Source organism: Saccopteryx bilineata, chromosome 3 (assembly GCF_036850765.1).
Source record: "Saccopteryx bilineata isolate mSacBil1 chromosome 3, mSacBil1_pri_phased_curated, whole genome shotgun sequence".
NCBI classification, from domain to species: Eukaryota; Metazoa; Chordata; class Mammalia; order Chiroptera; family Emballonuridae; genus Saccopteryx; species Saccopteryx bilineata.
This window is the reverse complement of record NC_089492.1, coordinates 301,809,106-301,820,177: the sequence shown is the minus strand read 5'-3', so window position 1 is coordinate 301,820,177 and position 11,072 is coordinate 301,809,106. Positions and strand designations below refer to the sequence as shown.

General features: G+C 41.3%; 1 long non-coding RNA gene across 1 annotated transcript; it reads right to left on the bottom strand.

Annotated features, from left to right (window-relative positions):
* Positions 1 to 4,462: 4,462 nt before the first annotated feature.
* Positions 4,463 to 5,574, bottom strand: LOC136329264 (uncharacterized). The gene is made up of 2 exons (XR_010730171.1): positions 4,803 to 5,574; positions 4,463 to 4,699 (listed from the first exon to the last, which is right to left on the bottom strand). It is a non-coding gene; the product is annotated as an uncharacterized lncRNA (long non-coding RNA).
* Between the last annotated feature and the right edge of the window lie 5,498 nt (positions 5,575 to 11,072).

Below are 11,072 nucleotides of genomic sequence, written 5' to 3'. Positions count from 1 at the left end.
AAACTTCCCTTCTTTTAATCAAGTAGTCAGCTAGCTAATTGCAGAAACCCTTTTGACAAAGAAGATGGCTAAAAAAAAAAAGATGAGGAGTATCATAGTTTTCAGCAGGAATGGACAGAGGATTTCACCTTTGTGGAGAGAGTAGGTTCTGCAGTGTGTCTAATATGCAATGATAAAATTGCATCGATGAAATGGTCAAATATAAAACGGCACTTCAACACACACCATACTATGTTTGCATCAAAATATCCAGTGGGAGACAGCAGGAAGAAAGCATGTCAAGAGCTACTGTGCAGAGTGCAAGCTAGTCAGCAGCAACTCCGTGTTTGGACCCAACAAGATGACTGGAATTCGGTTAGCTTTGCTGGCACTTTAGCAATTGTGAGAAACAGAAAGCCATTCACAGATAGAGAGTATGCCAAAACATTCATGCTTGATGTTGCCAATAAACTTTTGACGACTTTTCAGATAAAGACAAGATAATCAAATGAATAAAAAACATGCCTCTATTGGCAAGAACTGTTCACTATCGTACCATCATGATGGCAAATCAAATCGAGGCAACACAAGCGAAGGACATAAATGCAGCACCATTTTCTCCTCTTGCTTTGGATGACTCAACAGACGTAAACCATTTATCCCAGTTCAGCGTGATTGCAAGGTATCCTGTCCGTGACACACTACATGAGGAAAGTCTTGCTGTTTTGCCTATGAAAGAAACAATAAGAGGGGAGCATTTATTCAAGTCTTTCACTGAGTTCGCTAACAAAAAAAAAATCTACCGATGGATAAACTTACTTTGGTGTGTACTGCTGGTGCTCCGTTCATGGTGGGGAAAAACAGAGGATTCATAGCGCTTCTTTGTGAACATGAAAAGAGACTCATCATAAGTTTTCACTGCATCCTCCATCAGGAGGCGCTTTGTGCTCAATGTGTGGCAAGCAGCTTGGTGAGATGACATTGCTGGTCATTCAGGGGTCAACTTTATTGTTGCCCGAGCTTTAAATGATCACCAGTTTAAAACACTGCTGGATGAAGTTGGGTATAATTATCCCGGTCTGCTTCTGCACAGCAATGTACATTGGTTTTCGAGAGGTGCTCAGCCATTTTGTGGCTTGTCTTAGTGAAATCCAGACTTTTCTTGAAGTGAAAAACTTCAAGCATCCTGAGTTAGCTAACACTGAGTGGCTCCTGAAGTTCTACTATCTCATGGACATGACTGGACATCTGAACCAGTTCAATGTGAAAATGCAAGGCATTGGAAACACAGTCTTATCCCTTCAACAAGCAGTGTTTGCATTTGAAAACAAGCTGGAACTCTTCATCACTGACATTGAAACAGGTTCTTTACTACACTCTGAAAAACTGGGAGAGTTTAAAGATGCATGCACAGTAAGTGACCCTGCTCAACATCTTTATATCCAGCAGCAAGCGGACTTCACATCTAATCTGCAGTCATTCAAAGCGTACTTTGGAGAATTTTATGAGCGCACTCGTCTTTTTAAGTTCATCATCCATCCACACGAGTGTGCAGTGGACAGTGCTGACCTGAGTTACATCCCCGGTGTCTCTGTCAGAGATTTTGAGCTACAAATTGCTGACCTGAAGGCCTCAGATGTATGGGTGAATAAGTTCAAGTCACTGAATGAAGATTTGGAAAGACTTGCACAACAGCAAGCAGAGTTGGCAAACAAACACAAGTGGGGAGAAATAAAAAAACTTCAACCCGCAGACCAGCTGATTGTCAAAACTTGGAATGCACTTCCCCTCACATACCACACACTGTAGCATGTGAGTATTGCTGTACTGACAATGTTTGGCTCTATGTATGCATGTGAGCAGTCTTTCTCACATTTAAAGAACGTTAAGACCAACCCACGATCATGTTTAACAGATGGAGGTCTCGATGCCTGTATGAAGCTTAACCTCACCACATATCAACCAGACTACAAAGCCATCAGCAAAACCATGCAGCACCAAAAGTCGTATTAATGGTAAGAAGTACTTTATTCATCATTGGTTAGCAACAGCATAACAACATTATTAAAAAGAATTCAGACTTGTTGTACTTTAAAAGTGTTAGTCTTACATAAAATGCACACATTTACTTGTATTTAGTGTGAAACATATTGTAGGCTCTCAAAGAATTACATTTTAAAATATGTGGCGTTCAGCTCCAAGATGGTAGCGGAGTAGGCGGACGCACAGACGCCCAGCTCTCAACACCAAACTGGAATACAAATCAATTTAGGAAAAATCAGCATGAAAAACCAACACTGAATTGCAAGAACAGCTCTCAAAAACCAAGGAGCAAAGAGGAAGCCACAATAATCCTGGTAAGGAGTGCCTGAATCTCCTCTGCTTACAGGAACGGAAGGGGGGGTGAGGCTGAGAGCCCAGAGAGGATTTCACAGAGGAAAAAGAGCAGAAACTACTGCTCACAGCCACTTACCTGGCGACCAGGGAGCAAGGTGGGTTGAAAAGACCAGCTTATCTCCCAAGTGGAAAGGACAGGGAGAGGGACAGACTGTGAGAGGCTAAGGTATGCAAGAAACAAAATAAAAAAGCTGACTCATTCGTGCTGGAGGCGGCCATAGCTGGGGGAGGGACTGAACCTTTCACAAAACAGAGCTGAAGTGCTTCCGGATCAGAGATCTCCGGACATCTATCCAGCTCCAATCAGTGCAACAAGACACAGCTGAAATCAAGAAGTGGGGAGGAGGGGCAGTAACTCAGGTCTCCATGGAGATCTGAGATACACCTCCCCCTACTGAAGCTGAGAAAAAACCCTGCCCCCAGTGAGATTAGTTGGTGGAAGAGACCTTCAGCGTCTCAGGTTACACCCACAGCATTCCTGGTTACAGTTTCAAGGAAGCCCCCTGCTGAGATCAGTTAACAAGACTATCACCTGTTAAGAAAACAAACAAATCAAGACTTCAAAGCTGCCCAAATCCGAAAGTGGGTTACAAATAATAGCTGATACCAACCCAAGAAGACCTAGAAATAACACAACTGAAAACTGGAGGCAGACAACACCAAGCCTAGACTCAACCAACTCTACAAATAAAACAAAAAAAAAAGAAGATGAGAAGACAAAGGAGTGCAATCCAAATGAAACCACAAGAGACATCTTCGAGAGATGAACTGAGTGATATGAAAATAATCAAACTTCCAGATGCGGAGTTCAAAATAATGATTGTAAGGATGCTTAGGGATCTTAGAACAACAATGGAGGGGCAGTTTGAAAACCTAAAGAAATAGCAAGTATAAAAAAGAATCAGTTGGAGATGACAAATACAATATCAGAAATAAAGACCACAATGGAAGGAATTAAAAACAGGATAGATAGAGCAGAGGATCGAATCAGCGAGTTAGAGGACAACTGGAATGAAGGCATGAAAGCAGAGAAGAAAAGAGAAAAAAGACTCAAAAAGTCAGAGGAAACTCTTAGAGAGCTCTGTGACAACATGAAGAGAAATAACATCCGCATCATAGGGGTTCCTGAAGAAGAAGAAAAAGAACAAGGGATAGAGACTTTGTTCAATCATATCATAGCTGAAAACTTCCCTAAATTAATGCAAGAGAAACTCTCACAAATCCAAGAAGCACAGAGGACTCCATTAAAGAGAAACCCAAAGAAACCTACACCAAGACACATCATAATTAAAATACCAAAGCTAAGTGATAAAGAGAAAATATTAAAAGCTGCAAGAGAAAAAAAAGTTATTGTTGCACTAGCCGGGTAAAACAAACACTGGAGACGTTTGGAGAGTTTCAAACAAAGTTTTATGGCCAAGAGAAAAAGAAAAGAAACAAACCTGCGCAGGGGTGAGCTCAGGTGGCAGTCACCAGAGTCACACCGAGCGCCTACAGTCTAGGGGTTTTTATAGCATAGCAAGCAAGCGGTTCATACAGAAGTGAATTTTGCGTTTAGCAATTGGCTAGGGAGGTCGTGCGCAGTTACAGGGGGGGTATTACTCATTGGAGAATTTCAAACATAAACTTCTGATAAGGGTCTCTGACTCAATGCAGGATGTTGCTGAACTCTTTGTTCTCAGTGTCACAGGGACCTTGTACACTCTTGGCAGCCCCAGCATGTCAGTACTCCCTGAATCTAACATTCCCCCATCTCTTTTGGACATAAATTAAATCCTTGATTCTTCATCAGTGGGGAGAATGGTATAAGGCTGGGGCTCATGAGAATTTTCTACTTTAGCTGTAGCTATAAGCTAATTAGGTCAGGGGTCCTCCCTAGTATGTGCTGGCATGCTGATAGTGTGCCCTTAGTACTACAAGCTTTACGGACTAATTTCTTTCTGCCTTGCATTTTTCTTCTCTATACTAATTTCTTACAACTTGCACAAACCTTCTGCAACTTACACAAACTTTCAACTTTTATGCACTTTCTTATCCAGGAATAACTGGCCTTCATAACAACTTACTTTTTCCTTTCCTTTTCAAAAGTACCTCTACACCTTATACCTTCTATTATTAAAACCATACAATTCCTTTCTAGTCAAAACTCTTGATTTTTAAAAACCTTAACCTTCAGCAAAGACTAAGTTAGTACTAAGTAATCCTCTTTTAAAGATTGCTTTTTGGAGGTGTCCTTTTCCTAAGTAGCCTATTGGACACATGACCAATATTCACAGATTATTCTATAGTGGTAGCTATGAGCACATACATAACTTTCATTTACCTTGTAGCTTCTTTCTCAGCCAAGGGACTTACACCCTCTTTCTGTATGACTCATAGCAGTACATGCATCAAACCTTAAGATGACTTACTTGGCTTTCCTTTACCTTAGTTTCCCTCCCTCCCCAAAGTCTCCATGCGTGGACCAGTTAACTTCTGGTTTGTGGCTGAAGCAGGGCATGCTGTCCTTCTCAGGGTCAGCTTACAAGGGTTGGCAGGGTCAGTCTTCGCTGTCCACAAAGGTGTCTCTGCTGGGACTGCAAGCTTCAGCCGGCTGCAGTAGACCCAGGCGGGTATGCCTTCTACCTTGGCAGTAGTGGGAGTGGTCAGGATCATGGTGTCTGGACCCATCTACGTGGGAGTCAGTCTTTGGGTGGTGTACTGCTATAAGTGCCTCTTGGACAGTCTTTGAACAGTTTTCTCAGTAACCTATAAAACCTGTAAGTACTTAGGGAAAGGGTGTTACATTTCTACACTTTGCAGTTAGAGTTTAAGTCCTAGTGACCACTGCTTCTAGCTGGAATTAGCAGCAGGTCCCAGCCTATAATAGGCATGGGGCATTGAGATAAGAGAAATAAAGGAGACACTAAACATAAAGCAATAAAACCAGACTGTCAATACCCACAGTAGAGATCTTTGAGGGATAAATAAAACTTAAATATTCAAGCAAGGCATAGTAGATGGCCCTTGTGTTTACAAGAAATGAGATTAGCTTATCTGCTACTTGGAAGAAATACCTTAGGCTCCTGAACATGTCCTTAGGCCTTCAGTGGCAATTCCCAGCACGCTGGGCAAGGTCAGGTCACAGGTAGCTGGAGCAGGGCTAGAAGAGACTGAACCCTCCCTCCATGGAGCAAGGGGGCAGCTTACCTTCTCGTGTCCCTCTTTCCACAGCACAGACGTGTCCCTTGATGGGGCCCGCAAGCCTCGCCGGCTTCAGTCCAATGACCTTTCTTTCCACTCTGGAGCAGGGCCTTGATGAAAGCTATGAAGCCCCTTAGGGCGCTGGAGCCAAAAGTTGGTATTTCCTGACTTCTTTTGGGCCTTATTTGCCTTTTCTGTTACTTCCTTGGTCATTATAGACCTTAAAAGCCATGCTCAGAAGATCTCACTGAGGGGCTTGACTAGGAGAGCAAAATTGGGAATACAACAACAGATCCTTGGTACAAAAAGGAAGTCTTTGTACTTGACAGACTATACAATTCTATTATGGCTAAAGCAGTGGGTTTAGAAGGGGCCATATTCCCTAAATATTCTCCTCTGGTCTAGCTCCAGATAGGAGGCGGGGATTCCCCGAAGCCAAAGCAGAAGAGGGCAGGGGCTATAGTAAGGTGATGATAACTTCTAGCTTACTGCACTGTTATCTTTTGCCTGACTAAGCAGTGGCTCAGCCCTTGAGCCGGTGCCCAAGGAGGAGGGGCAAGTGCCTGAAACTGTGAGGGAGCCTGCCGCTTCTTCTGCAGCCAGCTGCAGCCTGGCTGCCTTTTCTTTTTCTACCTCTGCTGCTATACTGGGCTGCACACTGACCATGCCACCTGCCTGCAGGTGGGTGCTGGTGATAGTACGCTAGACTCTCTATGTTTTCTATGGGTCTAGCAATCCTTGGTTTGGCCAGTCTTCTCTTAAGTTGGCCATTCTAGTAGCAGACAAACAAACCAAATATGCACACAAAACAAACAAAACTTCTAAACCAAAACCAAAGGGAGAAGGCAGCGTCCTGCGTTCCCCAACCAACCAGGTGGGGAGAAATCAGGTGGCGTCCCACCTGCTCTACTACACCCTTTTCTAACCAGAGCTCTGTTTCCAAATATTCAAAGAGGAAGCTTCCTTAATCAAGAGGGGATTTAAGTGTAGATTCTTGCTGTCCCATCTCGTGGTACTTGTTCTTCTTAGCCAGGTATGCTTCTAGTCCTACAAAGACAACACACAGGATTCCTCACCCTATAAGCAGGGTGATCCAGATAGATGAACGTTGATCACACTGTACTGGCAAACAAATTAACACCAAACACAACAGTGCAGCAAATCCCAGGAGGGCAATACACAAAATTTCCCACACAGTCATTCAGGCTAAACAAACAACCAGACAGCAGAGCAGCGCAAGTGAGCTCACTACTTTAAAACGATCGATTGATTTCAAACAGAAACAGAAACCTCGGCCGGCAGCGTCCTGCCCTCGGCCTGAGTGTCTGGGCTGGTCTCTGACAGCGTCCTGTCTGCCATCACAGACTGCAAATGCTCCGGAGCCAGATTACAGAAACAAGGAATTCCACAACAAAATACTCACCAGCTCGAGCTGTTCCACCTGTCCCCAGCCAAAATTCCCGTAATGGGAATCCCGGGACGAGCCCCCATAAATGTTGCACTCGCCGGGTAAAACAAACACTGGAGACGTTTGGAGAGTTTCAGACAAAGTTTTATGGCCAAGAGAAAAAGAAAAGAAACAAACCTGCGCAGGGGTGAGCTCAGGTGGCAGTCACCAGAGTCACACCGAGTGTCTACAGTCTAGGGGTTTCTATAGCATAGCAAGCAAGCGGCTCATACAGAAGTGAATTTTGCATTTAGCAATTGGCTAGGGAGGTCGTGCGCAGTTACAGGGGGGGTATTACTCATTGGAGAATTTCAAACATAAACTTCTGATAAGGGTCTCTTACTCAATGCAGGATGTTGCTGAACTCTTTGTTCTCAGTGTCACAAGGACCTTGTACACTCTTGGCAGCCCCAGCATGTCAGTACTCCCTGAATCTAACAGTTATCACCTACAAAGGAGCCCCCATAAGGATGACATCTGACTTCTCAACAGAAACACTTGAGGCCAGAAGGGAATGGCAAGAAATATTCAAAGTAATGCAGAACAAGAACCTACAACCAAGACTACTTTATCCAGCAAGGCTATCATTTAAAATCGAAGGAGAAATAAAAAGCTTCCCAGACCAAAAACAACTCAAGGAATTTATTACAACCAAACCAATGCTGCAGGAAATATTAAGGGGCCTGGTGTAAACAGACCAAAGTGGGAAAAGAATACAGAAAAAAAAAAAAGGAATACACCTTTAAAGAAGAAAATGGCAATAAACAACTACATATCAATAATAACCTTAAATGTAAATGGATTAAATGATCCAATCAAAAGACATAGGGTAGCTGCATGGATAAGAAAACAGGACCCATACATATGTTGTCTACAAGAGACACCTTAGAACAAAAGACACACATAGATTGAAGGTAAAAGGATGGAAAAAAACATTTCATGCAAACGGAAATGAAAAAAAAAGCTGGGTTAGCAATACTTATATCAGACAAATTGGACTTTAAAACAAAGGATATAGTAAGAGATAAAGAAGGCCACTACATAATGATAAAGGGAGTAATCCAACAGGAAGATATAACTATTATAAATATCTATGCACCTAATATAGGAGCACCCAAATATATAAAACAGACTTTGATGGATTTAAAGGGCGAGATCAACAGCAATACTATAATAGTAGGGGATTTCAATACCCCACTAACATCACTAGATAGATCCTCAAGAAAGAAAATTAACAAAGAAACAGCAGACTTATTGGAAACACTACATCAACTCGATTTAATAGATATCTTCAGAACCTTTCACCCTGAAGCAGCAGAATATACATTCTTTTCAAGTGCTCATGGTACATTCTCTAGGATAGACCACATGTTAGGGCACAAAAGTGCTCTCAACAAATTTAAGAAGACTGAAATCATATCAAGCACTTTCTCCAATCACAACGGCATGAAACTAGAAATGAATCACAGCAGAAAAGCTCAAAAATTCTCAAACACATGGAAACTAAATAGCAGGGTGTTAAATAATGAATGGATTAAGAATGAGATCAAAGAAGAAATAAAAATATTCCTAGAAACGAATGACAATGAGCATACAACAACTCAAAATTTATGGGACACAGTGAAAGCAGTGCTGAGAGGGAAGTTCATAGCACTACAGGCACACTTTCAGAAGCTAGAAAAGGCTCAAATAAACAACTTAACCATGCATCTAGAAGAATTAGAAAAAGAACAGCAAGTAAAGCCCAAATGTAGTAGAAGGAAGGAAATAATAAAGATCAGAGCAGAAATAAATGATATAGAGGCTAAAGAAACCATACAGAGGATCAATGAAACTAGGAGCTGGTTCTTTGAAAAGGTAAACAAGATTGATGAACCTTTAAGTAGACTCACCAAGAAAAAGAGAGAGAGGACTCAAATAAATAAAATTAGAAATGAGAGAGGAGAAATAACAACTGACACAACAGAAATTCAAAATATTGTAAGAAAATATTATGAAGAACTGTATGCCAAAAAACTAGACAACCGAGATGAAATGGACAAATTCCTTGAAACATACAATCTTCCAAAAATCAATCTGGAAGAATCAGAAAACCCAAACAGACCGATTACAACAAAGGTTATCAAAAAACTCCCAACAAAGAAAAGTCCGGGGCCCGATGGCTTCACAATGGAATTCTACCAACTATTCAAAGAAGAACTAACTCCTATCCTTCTCAAACTATTTCAAAAAATTCAAGAGGAAGGAAGACTTCCAAGCTCCTTTTATGAGGCGAGCATAATTCTGATTCCAAAACCAGGCAAAGACAACACAAAGAAAGAAAATTATAGGCCAATATCTCTGATGAATATAGATGCTAAAATCCTCAACAAAATATTAGCAAACCAGATCCAACAATATATGGAAAAAATCATACACCATGATCAAGTGGGATTTATTCTGGGGAGGCAAGGCTGGTACAATATTCATAAATCAATCAATGTGATTCATCACATAAACAAAAAGAAGGAGAAAACTCATATGATAATTTCAATAGATGCAGAAAAAGCATTTGATAAAATCCAACACCCATTCATGATCAAAACTCTCAGCAAAGTGGGAATACAGGGAACATACCTCAACATGATAAAAGCCATCTATGAGAAACCCACAGCCAACATCATACTCAATGGGCAAAAATGAAAAGCAATCCCCTTAAGATCAGGAACAAGGCAGGGGTGCCCCCTTTCACCACTCTTATTTAACATAGTCCTGGAAGTCCTAGCCACAGCAATCAGACAAGAAGAAGAAATAGAGTGACGTCACGGAAATGGCGCCGTGAGAAGCGCGTCCGACAGCTCTCCCCTAAATCACAACAAATTTATCAACTAGAAACAGAAAAATTTATCCTCGGAGCATTCCGGAGTTCCACACAAACTGAAAGGAAAAGGACTGTTATCACTTGAATCTGAGAGACGAGGGTGTGGAGGAAGCTACCGCAGCGACGCTCATTCAAGCCGCCAGGGAGTGCGCCCGCGTGCTATCAATAAGACCACCCTCAGATGCCGATAAGAAAGAGGAAATCGAATAATATGGATACAAAAGAAAGAGAGGTAACACAAATAGATGTGGAAAAATCTATGGAGAAAAGACTTAACATATTGGAAGCCTTGGAGCTAAATGACAGAGAATTTAAACTAGAAATCTTAAAAATACTCAGAGATATACAAGAAAACACAGAAAGGCAATATAGGGAGATCAGAAAACAACTCAATGAACACAAAGAATATATTACCAAGGAAATTGAAACTATAAAAACAAATCAAACAGAAATGAAAAACTCAATTCACGAGCTGAAAAACGAGGTAACAAGCTTAGCTAACAGAACAGCCCAGGTTGAAGATAGGATTAGTGAAATAGAAGACAAGCAACTTGAGGCACAACAGAGAGAAGAAGAAAGAGACTCAAAAATAATAAAAAGTGAGAAAGCCCTACAGGAATTGTCTGACTCCATCAGAAAGAATAACATAAGAATAATAGGTATATCAGAGGGAGAAGAGAAAGAAAATGGAATGGAGAATATACTCAAACAAATAATAGACGAGAACTACCCAAGCCTGTGGAAGGAACTAAAGCCTCAAATTCAAGAAGCAAACAGAACACCAAGTTTTCTTAACCCCAACAAACCCACTCCAAGGCACATCATAATAAAGATGACACAAACCAATGACAAAGAAAAAATTCTCAAGGCAGCCAGGGAAAAGAAGAGTACAACATATAAAGGAAGGCCTATTAGATTATCATCAGATTTCTCAGCAGAAACTCTACAAGCTAGAAGAGAGTGGACCCCAATATTTAAAGCCCTGAAAGAGAGGAACTTTCAGCCAAGAATACTATACCCATCAAAGCTATCCTTCAAGTATGAAGGAGATATAAAAACATTCACAAATACAGAAAAGATGAGAGAATTTATCAACAGAAAGTCCCCACTCCAGGAAATACTAAGGGGGGTTTTCCAACCAGATTCAAAGAACAAAAGAAAACAACACCACAAGTAACAGCTCCACCAAGAACACAATAAAACCAA